Raw genomic sequence first — 14,278 nt, forward strand, 5'->3', positions numbered from 1 at the left:
TACTAGGATTGTAAAGTTTTGTGCAATTTTTGATAAATATGTTCCAGATATAACTGATAGGGGCTAATTTGTCTGTTTCAAACCTCGCTGCACGAGTTCGCTTATCATCAAAGCGAATGATCCTTCTAATTTCCTCATATCTGCCCACTGACATTGTCGCCTTATAGTGTGGATCAGAAAGTGGGTCCAGAAATAATTCTCGTATTGGGACATCATACGATTTTTGACTCCCTGCCAGCAGGAAAAGTCCAATATATGCATAAAGTTCCTCTTTTGAGATATTTTTCCAGGACTTATTTTTTGCTGAAGCGATACGTCTTCCTTCTAGGTTTGAACATAATAGGACCTCTTCTGCAATATTGTCAGAAAAATAAGTACAGAATACATCTTTAGGGGTAAAGTAACTGGGACTTCCCACAGCTCCTTGAGCCTGTCTCACAATATTGTGTATTGGAGTACGTCCGACTAATGTAGGATTACTGTCCCAAAAAACATTCGTTTTGGATGTTCTACTTATCACTTCTTGAGGATCCACTAGATTCACTTCTTCATCAGAAGAAGAATCACTGGATGAGGATGTTTGATTAGCTGGTGGCAGATATTCTTCATCAGACAAAGATAGTTCACTTTCATCATCGCTTTGAAACATAATCGCTTCAATCTCTTGGTCAGTCAGACACTTGGAGGAAGACTGTGCCATTGCTGACTAGATGTTAGAAAATGAAACAGATTTCCTCTCAACAGCTTATCTTATCACAGGTCCTTCAGCAATTAGCTCACAGTGTATACTGTCTTCAGTGTTCAGAGGACCTGAGGTGATGTCATGGCCTTATCACTCCCTCCAAAAATCACATGACATCCTCACATGTTATTATCCACACCCTGGCCCCTCCACCAGCATTACTGAGTACAAATAAAGTAACTTGAGACACAAACACTTCTGAGAACATGATAAAAACAGCGGGGGCCTAAAAGGCCCCCAATTCGTACAGATGTAGTTTTCACCAAACAAGCATTGTTACACCATAATGCCTATGAAAAAAAATTATATGAACAACTGGATATTATCAACAATGACATACTTGAGTAATACCTTGAGTTTCAAAATTCTAACTAAAGTAATTTTGCAGATAATAGCAAAAATGTAAGCATGGGGGCCTAAAAGGCCCCCAATATGCATTCTAGGGTTAAGGAAGCCCCACACAGCGCATCTCAGGATACACCAGGCAGGGCACCGCCATTTTGTAGCACTCCCTCCTCCAGCTTACAGGTATGGGGGATCAGGGGGCTTAGGGGGCACTAGGCCACCACAGCGTGTGGAAGGGGGCTACTGGGATCATACTAGACCACCAAGGATTTGATCTTTATTGCAACCCTGTGTCGGGGTGGTAAGGGTCTGGGGGTGGGTACAGGGATCTGGGTTTTTGTTTTTTGTTAGCCGAGCTTAGCTGAGATTGGGTGGCAGAGCCGGTGGTGGGAGGCGGGGCTAGTGCTGGGCAGACTTTTACGGTCTGTGCCTTGAAAATGGCAGATACAAATCAAGGTAAGGTATACACAAAAGGTAGCACATATGAGTTTATCTTGTTGGGCAGACTGGATGGACCGTGCAGGTCTTTTTCTGCCGTCATCTACTATGTTACTATGTTTTGTTTTGTTTTTTACAGCCCAGACCCATCAAATAACTCTTCTGCGGGAGGATTGTGCCTTGGGTGCATGCCCAAGCACAATCCTCACGCAGAAGTCCCTCCATGATCAAAACTAATAACACACATAAATTTGAATGCTATTAGTTTTGATCATCAGGGCTTTAGCTCCCTGCACTCTTTCGACGCTGATTTTTCAACACTGAAATAGTGCAGAAAATTTGATCATCGGCCCCTTAGTATATTGCGTACAATTCTGGAGATCTTACCTTCAAAAAGATATAAATAGGATGGAGTCAGTCCAGAGGGCAGCTACTGAAATGGTCAGTGGTCTTCATCATGAAGCATATGGGGACAGACTTAAAGATCTCAATATGAATACTTTGGAAGAAAGACAGGAGAGGGGACATATGATAGAGACATTTAAATACATATGTAGCATAAATGCATAGGAGATGAGTCTCTTTCAGTTGACTGGAAGCTCTGGAATGAGGGGGCATAGGATTAAGATGTAAGAAGACAGACTCAGAAGTAACCTAAGGACCTGTTTTTAATCATGACTAAGTTTTAGCAGACATCCGCCAGGGTGGAGAACTCCGAGATCCAAAGGAGAGAAGCAGAGAAAAAGGGAAGTGAGAAATGGACCACAGACTCCAGAGATAACAAGGGCAATCTGGATGCTTGAGCAGATTTATTGATCAAAAACATGACACAGTACTGTGTTTCAGCCTGCGGCCTGCCTCAGGGGTCTTTTCCCAATAAATTAATATCAGTGACTTCAATATAAAATTTGACGCCTTTTTGGATCTTTAAAAGATATCATAGTATTTATGGTCTTGTTTGATGAGGCATTCCCGCCTTTTGACTGAAAGACTCACGACTGCACTACAAAAGTCTTTTTAAAGTTTGAACTTCTATGAGGTATATTTTGTAGACTACTCCATTATATTACTGAGTGGACAAATATTATATATGAAGACACTGATATTCATTTATTGAGAAAAGACCCGAGGCAGGCCACAGGCCAAAACACATTACTGTGTTGCAGGGGCATAGCCAGATGGCCAATTTTGGGTGGGCTTGAACCGAAGGTGGGTAGTCATGAAATTCACCCCCCCCCCCCCGATACCCCTCCAGTGTGCTCCTCTCTCCACCCCTCCATTCCCACAAACCCAAAACATTAAATACTTGAGCTGGTGGGGATCCCCAAACACTGCCAGCTGAAGATTTCCCCCTCTTCCTCCTTGAGCAGTCAGCACTCTTCCAAATGGCCTGGTATGACTCACCAAAAATCACTTGCCTCAAACTAATGCTGTTGCTGGCAGGCTGTGCATGCTCAGTGCTTTTGCATGTGCGAAAACTGAGCGTGTGCAGAAGGGCTTCTGGCTGACATTTGGAAGAGCGCAGGCTGTCCAAGGAAAGAAAATCTTCAGCTGGCAAGGTTTGGGGATCCCCACCAGCTACAGCAAAAGTGTCACAATTTTGTGTGGGCCTGAGTCCCAAGTGGGTGGGCCCCGGCCCACCCAGGCCTACCTGTGTCGGGTTTTTGATCAATACATCTTCTCAAGCATCCAGATTGTTCTTGTCTTCTCTGGAGTCCATGGTCCATTTCCCACTTCTCTTTATCATGACTAAGTCAGAAAAAGATGCCCTAAATGACCAGATAACCACCGCAAGGATTAAGGCATGATCCCACTTACTCCCACAGTGGTCATTGATCCCCTCCCACACTCCAAAGATGTGAATGAAACTGTACATACCAGACTGTGGATGTTTTCTGTAAAAAGTCTAAAGTCGAATTTAGATGTCATATCAAAAATGCCCCTTATAGCTGCCTATGTGCCTTTATTTGGCACTTACTTAGCTTCTTAAACTAGGTGCCTTGTTATAAAATCACCCTCAAAGTTCCTAAAATTTGGGGAGGATGTTATCAATGTGGGCTGATTTTAAGATGGGTTATTGTACCACAAGTCGGTTTATTTTAGCACAGGGTCCCATTTTATGCAGTGAGGCCTTGTGCTAAATTAACATGACTGGGGATAAAATAACCCGTCTTTACAGTAGTCCACATTGGTAATTTCACCCCTTAGGGGGCCTTTTACAATGTCTCGGTACAGGTACTGTGGCGTTGTCGTGTACCAAATTGGGATTACCACCAGGCTACCGCAGGAGCCCAGCGATAGTTCCCATCCGCAGCATACTCCATTTCCAACACAACAAAAATATTTTTTTTATTTTTGAGGTGCAGGGTTAGCGTGGGAGCCCTTTTCCATCACCTAAATAGGTAGTGGTAAGGGCTTCTGCCAGAAATATCCGGGCACCAATCCCTGTGATTTGCGAAGGACCATTTATTTTTTTGGGCTCCGCTGTAGTAAAAGGGGTTTTTAGCTAACGGCAAATCCACACACCGATGCCACTGCAGGCCCCCTTTTACCGCAGCTTGGTAAAAAGTGCCCTTAGGGCCCTTTTACTAAGCCGCAGTAAAACGTGGCCTGCAGCAGTGTAGGCATGTGTATTAGGCACTCACTGGGCCAGTTTTTATCACGTTTGCAAAAAAGGTTTTTTTTTTATGTGACGGGAAAAGGGCATGTGGTAAAACTGAAACCAGCGCATGTCTAAAACCGGCCTGAACCCTTAACGCCACCCATTGATCTAGTAGTAAGGCCTCACACGCAACACGCATGGTGACTGGTCGGCGCGCGCCAACTGCCGATTACCACCGGAAACGGCTTGTGTGTGAGAAAATAAATAAATAATTCATCCAGGCATTATGGGCGCATGCGCCAAATCTGAAATTACCACCAGGGGACACTGAATTGGCGGTAGTCTCATTTGGGCATGCGCTGTACACGCATAGCGCCTACTGCAGCTTAGTAAAAGGGCTTCTTAGTGTCTTTGCGCATTTCTATATATTTTGTGCCGTTTTGCGCATGAAGTCTACTTTTGCAAAATCACTTTGTACTTTAGTACATCAGGTCTCCAGGGCTATAAAATGAGACACTTCTAAATTCACATTTCTCTATCTTTTGTTGTGTTCCCATTCTAATTTGTTTTACTTTCTTACATCAGCAGTTCAAACATGCAGCAGTAACTTGTTTTTAAATAAGACTGGATATACCTGGGGTTTAAAATTACAGGGATTAGACTATTTTCTTCTGAATTTGAAATGTCATTCTGCTGCACTATATTCTTAGAGAATAATGAAATGTATTTTAAAAACTGACTTTGGTTTTATTTATTTGACAGGACAGATCCTTTCTTCACAATTTCTAATGGTGGTGAAGCTTCTGTGCATTCATTATGCTCCATCTGAGTGAAACAAAAATGGCACTTATACCCCAGGCCATCTCAATCATAACCCCCCAAAAAACAAAGTAAGACACCAAAGGAGTACTTGAAATAGAGGGTCATGAGTTTTATTAACTAATTATAATAAGATTTGCAGTGATTTAATAAGATAGAGGACAATATTCAAAGTGATTTAAACATCCAGGAGAAGCTCCTGGCCATTTATATCGCTTGTCTGGGACTAACCGTGGATATTCAGAAGCACTTAGGGGTCCTTTTACCAAGGCACGATAAAACCTGGCCTGCGGTAGTGTGGGTGCGTATTTTAGATGTGCGCTAGGCCCATTTCATTACTGTGTCTAGAAAAAAAGAGGGTTTTTATAGTGGGCTGGGAAATGGGTGTACGGCAAAATTAAAACTTTCCTATTTTTTTGCTCAGAAGTGAAAATATTCATCAAACTGGCATTACATGACATTAATCTTGAAGACACACGAGGAAAGAGGCATATCAAATCACAACAACCCAAGAAGTGGGTATAGAATCTCAGTAAACCAACAAATCTTGAGACAAAACACGTAAAAAACAAAAATAATAAATGACAAATTTGGAAAAAACATTGTTCTACAAGTACTTTATAAAATAAAATGACGTCCAAACAGCTATATCAGGAAGCAACACTGGCGACATTTCAGCAAAGACCTGTATCAGGAGATCATTAAAAGTTAATAAAAATAGTAGTCAATGTGATAACTTAAATCCAATATCACTAAAAAAATATTCTTAAAAAGTCAAGACACAGTGATATAATCCAGAAACAGCACTACCAACAACAAATCTTTCTCTGCCGTCATCTACTATGTATGTTACTCATTTCCATAGCACTACTAGATGTACACAGTGCTATACACATTATGGACTAGATTCTATCTATGGCGCCTGGTTATTCCATGCAGAAAAAATATACACCTAGACATATTCTCTAAAGTACGCCTATATTTTATAGAATAGGCTTAAATTTCCACACGGTATATAGAATAAGCTGAGCGCCTCTCCACGTGACCAAATTTAAACGCAGCCATTTATACCATGTTTTACTTGGCGTAAATCCCAATGCCTAAATTGGCTGCAGAGCTGGTGTAGTCTATAACAACATGTATAGATTTCGAAACGCCCATGCCCCCTTTTCAACTATGTGACTTAGAAGTTACAAAATACACTTAGCAAATTTTGCATGTACTACTACTACTACTACTACTATTTAGCATTTCTATAGCGCTACAAGGCGTACGCAGCGCTGCACAAACATAGAAGAAAGACAGTCCCTGCTCAAAGAGCTCACAATCTAATAGACAAGAAATAAAGTAAGCAAATCAAATCAATTAATGTGTACAGGAAGGAGGAGAGGAGGGTAGGTGGAGGCGAGTGGTTACAAGTGGTTACGAGTCAAAAGCAATGTTAAAGAGGTGGGCTTTCAGTCTAGATTTAAAGGTGGCCAAGGATGGGGCAAGATGTAGGGGCTCAGGAAGTTTATTCCAGGCGTAGGGTGCAGCGAGACAGAAGGCGCATAGAGTTGGCAGTAGTGGAGAAGGGAACAGATAAGACGGATTTATCCATGGAGCGGAGTGCACGGGAAGGGGTGTAGGGAAGGACAAGTGTGGAGAGATACTGGGGAGCAGCAGAGTGAGTACATTTATAGGTTAGTAGAAGAAGCTTGAACAGCCAATTGGTGCTGATAATTTGTTAACATCCAATTGGAAGCATTGATTGGCTAGTTAATCAATTATGTTACACACATTGCTACAGAATACGATTCAATTTCTGCACAGAAATTAAGGTGCAATATTTAGAATCCCGGATACTTTCTTTGTCCCTAGTGGACTCACAATCTGAGTTTTTGTACCTGGGGCAGTGGAGGGTTAAGGTCCCCTTTTACCAAGCTGCAGCAAAGGGGGGGGGGCTGCGTTGGCGTCAGCGCAGGTTTTACATGTGCACCAAGGCTCCCTTTCACCACAGCTGGTAAAAGGGAAGTCTCGCTTTCCTACAGGAAATGGCCAGGCAGCAAGTAAAGCTCTTGCCACGCAGCCATTTTGGGAGGGAAAGCCCTTACCGCCACCCATTTAGGTGGCGTTAAGGGCTCCCACATTAACCTGTTGTTAAATGGGCAGTGCTTGGCACTGCCTGATTACCGCCGGGTACACTCCAGAACTACAAAAATTAATACATTTTTGTAGTGCCAGAAATGACGGCGCGCAAGAGGTGGGAAGTATGATTGGGCTGCTGCGGTAGCCCGGTGATACTTCCTGTATAATGAGTGGTAAGCCTGCATTGGTCTTACCACCGCTTAGTAAAAGCCCTATGTGACTTGGCCAGAGTCACAAGGAGCTTCAGTAGGAATAGAACCCAGTTCCCCAGGGGCTTAGTCCATTGCACTAACCATTAGGCTACTTCTCCAATGATGTTGGTGCTTCACTCTCTTAAGACGAAACACCTGTGCCAAACCCCTTAAGTGTGGAAAAAGGAAACTGTAGTTCTATTTGGACCTAAGTACTCCGAAAACAAACATAGATCAATCTTGCATCACAAGATATAGATTTAGGTACAAGATAAATCTTACTAAAAACACCAGTGAATTTTGCATTTGCTAGAGGTATTTTCTAACACAAATGGGTTCTTTCACTAAAGCACATTAAGCACTTAAGGCCGGATTCAGTAAATGGCAACATAAATTAGGCGCTGGGAAAAATTTGCACTCAGCACTATTCTATAGAAATGATTCTAGGTTGAATGCCCTTTATAGAATAGCCCTTACCCCTGGATTCTATATATCACGCTGATATTTCAGCACAGAAATCAAAGTGTATTCCATAACAATGTGCATGCCTTAATTAGTTAACAAACCAATCAGCACTGTTAATTGGATGTCAACAAGCAATTATCAGCGCTAATTGGCATTCATTGAGCTTTAAGTGTACTACTCGCTAAGTGTATTCTGTAATATGGTGTGCCTCACAGGCGCCAACTCCGTGGGTGTTGTGGGTGCTCGAGCACCCCCAATATTTTCACCCCACCAGAAGTCAGAAGTTCCCTTCCCAGCCAGCCCAACCTGCCCGGTGCCCGCCCTCCTCTCCCTCAACAGTCCTCCACCGGTCCGCCCTCGTCTTCCTACGTGCCACCCAGAATTTTAAAACTCATCTTACCTCGGGGTCCCGGCGGCAGCAGTCAAAGCGAGCAGGCTCGGCGCTTCAGCCTTCCCTTCTCTCTCAGCTCTGGTCCCGCCCTTGCGGAAACAGGAAATGAGGGCGGGACCAGAGCTGAGAGAGAAGGGAAGGCTGAAGCGCCGAGCCTGCTCGCCTTTCACTGCTGCCGCCGGGACTCTGAGGTAAGATGAGTTTTAAAATTCACGGCGGCACGCAGGAAGGCAAGGGCGGACCAGTGGAGGACTGTTGTGGGAGAAGAGGTCGGGCTGAGGTTGGGAATGGCACCTCGGAGGAGGGGAGCCTGGAACTCGAAGGGAGGGAGGAGGGGACCTGGAACTCGGAGGGAGGGTGGGCCTGGAACTCGGAGGAGAGGGAGGGAGGGGGGACAGGGAGAGAGGGAAGGGGACAGGAGGAGGGGGAATTCATCACCTGTTAAAAAAAAATCAGCACCCCCCAATCATTTTGAAAAGTTGGCTCCTATAGTGTGCCTAAATTCTAAGTCACATAGTTGAAAAGGGAATGTGGCCATGGGCGGGGCATGGGTGTTTCTACAATCTATGCACATTATTACAGAACACACCCGTTCTGTGCCTAGTTTAGACGTCGGGATTTCTGCCAAGTAAAATGTGGTCTAAACGGATATGACATAGATCCTTGTTTACTAAGCCGCACTGTAGGCAAGCTAACATTTTAGCATGCACTAATGCCAGACACACCCATATATTCCTACATGTGTATCTAATCTTAGCATGTGCTCATTTTTAGCGCATGTTAAAAAGTTAATGTGCCTACAGCGCGGCTTAGTAAACAGGGTCCTAAATTTGGTCACGTGGAGAGCCACTCGACGTATTTTATAAACTGCATGGAACTTTAAGCTGATTAGGCGTACTTTAGAGAATATGCCTAGGCGTATTTTTTTACCATGCGGATTTTTCAGGCACCTTATATAAAATCTAGCCCTTAATGTGCATTCCTACCCCTACATGCTAAATGTTTTTTTTTGTGTGCGCGCCAGCAGTTGTGGCATGGGCAGTGAGTGGGCATGGAAGGCGTTTTACTGCACACTAAGGACTAGATTCCATACATGGTGCCAAAAAAAAAAAAAATCAGCAAAGAAATAAAGCGCTATTCTATAAGCTGAGCTTAAAGTTAGGCGCAGCTTATAGAATGTCACATCTAATTTTAGGTGCAGCCATTTGCACTAACTAAAACATGGTACAAATGTATGTGCCTAAATTAATCAGGTATGCCCGCTGTTCTGTAACAATGGGAGTTAATTTTAGGAATAGCCCCATTATGCCCATGACCCTCCCATTTCCTTCATGAGTGCAACCTTAGAACTGAAGTAAAAAAAGCAACAACGAAGAGTCTTTTTAGAAAGATGTTTTGTTCTGACTCTAATATGAACAAATGTTCACCACATAGTGATAAATTATTTTTATAATTCGATATTGCAAACTTTAATCTGTATTGGTAAAATGATGCCATCCATTACATTTATAGTTCTAATTATACATCCTAGTATATTTCTTACTTAATTTTATATAACAGATCTAGGCAGTGGGTTGGCAGGTTTAAAGAGCTATTTTAAATCATCACTGGACCACTACACAATTAGATTTTCCAATCTGTTCTAGGTCAAAAGCAATCTTAGTTATCTGTAACTGCCAGTCTAATCCCACCTTTAACATTTGATGGTGCCAACGACCAATTATTGATGCTAATTGTCAGTCTTCAATATTTACACACGTATCTCACATGTCCCCTGATTCTATATAGCACGCCTAGAGTTCCATGCAATTCCACAGGTAAATCTAGGTGTATTGTATAACTATGCAGGTAGATTAATTGTTTTAACCCTTTAGTGTCCAATGTTCTCGTAATAAGCCACATGGGAACAGATTGATGGGAACATTGGACACTAAAGGGTCAACATGCTGTTAAGCGTTAACAGCTGTTAACAAGCAATAATGAGCACTAATTGGCAAAAATTAGAATTTATGAGCTTACATTCCTAAGCATATTCTGTAACGTACTGCGCCTAAATTCTAACACAAGTAGGCAAAAAGGGGCATGCTTAGGGGTGTGGAAATAGGCATTTTGTTGGCATTCCAAAATCTACGTACATTGTTAGAAAATATGGGCTGGTGCATATAAATCTATGCGCAGGGATTTATACCAGATTTTCATTGGTGTAAATGGATGCACGTAGATTTACTTGCATGAACTACACCTAAGCGTATTCTAAATACCATGCATAGATTTACGCATGGTATTTAGAATATACAATTGCCTAACGTATGTTAATTTTAGGTGCCATGTATAGAATCGGGCCCATGGCGCCTAACTTCAATCACGCGTATCTGAAAAGGGGGTGTATCAGGGGTATTCCAAAAAGTAGCACATGGATTTACAGAATTTGCCTGAAGCATGCCGAAGTTGGGTGTCAGCATTTACACCTGCTTTTAGAAGGCATAAGTACAGCACCCAAAAGTTAGATGCTGGATCCGCACCAAGCATTATTCTATAAAAGGGGCAGATTCTATGTAAGGCGCCTAAAAAATACATGCGGTAAATATTTCCGCCTAAGTGTATTCTATAAGCGGCACCTAGATTTAGGCGCAGTATATAGAATACACTTAGGTCCTTGTTTACCTAATTGTGCTACAGGTGCACTAGTGTTTTTATCACGTGCTAAAAAATAGCGTGCACTAATGCTAGAGATACCCAAATGGGTGTCTCTAGCATTAACACATGCTAATTTTTAGCGTGTACTAAAAACGCTAACACACCTTAGTAAACAGGGCCTTTAGTTGATATCCCAGCACCTAAAACTACGCGCCTGCATTTACATGTTATAAAATATGGGCCAGTACACATAAATCTACGCATAGGGATTTATACCAGATTTTCAATGGTATAAATCTCTGCATGTAGGCTTACGTACACTGGGCCATATTCTACAACTATACACATAAATTTTGGAACACCCATGAAACGCCCAATTCCCCATCTTTAACCGTGCCCCTTTTTGAACCGCACAAATTTAGGCGCAGTTCATTACAGAACACGCTTAGTGAGTTGTGCACAGAAATTCTAATTATTGCCAATTATTGCTTGTTAAGTGCTGGTAGCAACGCTGAAAAGCTTGTTAAGCCAATTAGGTTACATGCATTGTTATGGAATATGCTTAGATTTTGGTGCAGAATTCTAGGCACTAACTGGGCATAATTAGAATTTGCATACACTTCTTTTAGGCCTATTCTAAAACGCAGTGCATGTAAATTACCACATGTGCAGCCAAAACGGGGATGCAGTCATGGGAAGAGTGTGGGCACATCAGGGCCATCAACCACATCTATGCTCATGGTTATAGAAATTGGGGGAGCACTCCTAGATTTAGGAGCAAGCATTTACACCATCTTTTGACTGACCAAATGGCTGCGCCTAAATTTAGGCTCATCCACCTGGCCTATGCGCTATTCTATAAACTGTGTCTGAATGTAGACACGGCTTACAGAATATCACTAGGCTTGTGAATCGGATGTGCTTAGATTTTAGTTGCCATATATAGAATCCTGCCCTAAGTAAACTTGCCCAGAGTCACAAGATGCTTCAATGGGAATCAAACCTGGTTCTCTAGGTTTGGAAACTGCTGTACTAACCATTAGGCTACTTCTCCTCAAATAAATACTTAACAGGTAGAAGCAGTTAATAGTCCATGACTGGGTGTGGGGTATTGTAGTGAAATGAGGTGATGGCTCTTCATAGGGAATAAATCATCACACTCTGGCCCTGGGTTCTCTCATTCTCATAACGTAATAAAAGAGACAGTGAGGAAACTCCAAGGAGGATAAAAAAGAAGTCTTTATTGAGGATACTTAAAAATCAACCCAATTTTTTTTTTTTTGCATCATTTACATCAGCCAACAACTCGTCAGTTGTTATTCAGCGGTTTTACAAGACAGAGGATAAGCGAAGGATTTTGATTGCCAGATCGGTGTATTAAATTTCTCCGTTGTATACTGCAACACCAGAGATTTACCAAGGCCCTGATGCAGGCCTTCGGGCCAAAACATGGCCAAGTTGGGTCAAGTTTTAAGTATCTTCAATAAAGACTTCTTTGTTATCCTCCTTGGATTTTCCTCACCGTCTCTTTTTTACGTGTCACGGTTTCGTGAGGTTATTTTTCCCTCCTTTTTGGTTGTTTTGCTTTCTCTCATTCTCATTCTGCTGGCAATTAGAAAACTGAGGGGCCCTGTTACTAAGCCGCGTATGGGCCTACGTGCACCCAGCATGCGCCAAATTGGAGTTACTGCCTGGTTACCATGTGGCCCTTGTGGTTATTTCAATTTTGGCACACGTCCGCTATGCACATCTGAAAAATATTTTTTTATTTTCTGGCGCGTGGCAGCTACATGCATCAAGTGACATTTGATGCGCAGAGACCATTACCGCCCAGTTACCATGTGAGACCTTACTGCATGTCCGTTTTCGGAAAAAAAAACCCATTTTTTGTAGGTGCGCTAAAACATAATTCTGCGCGTGCCCAATACACGCATTTACACTACCACAGGCTATTTTTCAGTGCACCTTAGTAAAAGGACCCCCGAGTTAACAACAATTGAGATCAACACTGTGCATATAGAAATTTATTGGCATTAAAACAAATAGTGGCTTTAAGTGCACCCTTACATGGCTTTTTCCCCATGTGCTAAGGCCATTTTTACTGCAGCTAAAAAAAATTGGTCTTGCACTAATGCCAAAAGCAGAGATCATCATATACCTTTACCAGGGCCTCCAAGCTCTAGGGGTCACTGGTCAAACAGCATGTTTTTCTGACTGTAAATGAGGCTTCCTTTTAAACCAATGTAGGGCCACATGACCATAGAGGAACTGTGAAAGTATACCATAATAAAACCTGGTACAGCCTATGTATTTACTTATGTAAGTACCTAAGTATGGCCATACTGGGACAGACCGAAGGTCCATCAAGCCCAGCATCCTGTTTTCAACAGTGGCCAATCCAGGTCACAAGAACCTGGCAAGGTCCCAAAACAGTACAATACATTTTATGCTGCTTATTCTAGAAATAAGCAGAGGATTTTCCCCCTGTCCATTTTAATAATGGTCTATGGACATTTCCTTTAGTAAGCTATCCAAACCTTTTTAAACCCCGCTATGCTAACTGCTTTTACTACATTCTCAGGCACCGAATTTGAGAGTTTAATTACATGTTGAGTGAAGAAATATTTTCTCTGATTAGTTTTAAATCTACTACTTTCATTGTGTGCCCCCTTTTCTACTACTACTACTACTACTACTACTACTACTATTTAGCATTTCTATAGCGCTACAAGGCGTACGCAGCGCTGCACAAACATAGTATTTTTGGAAACAGTAAACAAGCATCCGAAAACAAAAGACTAACAAAATAAATAGTTTGATGCTTTTTAAGTACATAGGCAGTACCAGGTTTTATTATCACATACTTTCACAGTTCCTCTATGCTGTTTGAACAGTGACACCCCCCCTCCCCCATCCAAAAGCTTGGAGGTCCCGGTAAGTTTACTTTATTTTGCTCCTTACCCAATTTAATGTTTTGCTTTATTACAATTGTTATATGTTATAACTGAAATTTACTACTGCATTGTTCACAGTATTACCTTCTGGTGAAGTGAATATTATATACTATAAGGGTATGTAATGAGCACTGCTTTGGTTCCTACACAATCTCTATGCCGCTTTGCATGTTTTAACTATGTTTTCAGACCACTTATGTACAGTTGATTGACTATTATGAGTATATTCAGTATTTTATGTGTGTTCTGTTTTTTCAACATAGCTTTATATATTTTTATGATTGTACATTTACGTTATTTTATTTGTTCTTACAGTATTGTTTTGCCTCTGAAGCAGCCCATGCAGGGCATGCTTTTAAATTTAACCATTAATAGTCTCTTTCTTCCATTGACCATGACTGGGTATAAATCTAGGCAGGTGTTAAGTGTGTAATGGTTAGGTTTGACAAAATGAAGGAGTAACAGAAAATGATATTCAACTTTCTTTGGTGTCTCTGAAAATACTAGCACATTGTTCAAATTTACCAGGCTGAAAATTTCCATCCACTTATTAAGCAAGCAGATATA

This window comes from Microcaecilia unicolor, chromosome 8, assembly GCF_901765095.1.
Source record: "Microcaecilia unicolor chromosome 8, aMicUni1.1, whole genome shotgun sequence".
NCBI classification, from domain to species: Eukaryota; Metazoa; Chordata; class Amphibia; order Gymnophiona; family Siphonopidae; genus Microcaecilia; species Microcaecilia unicolor.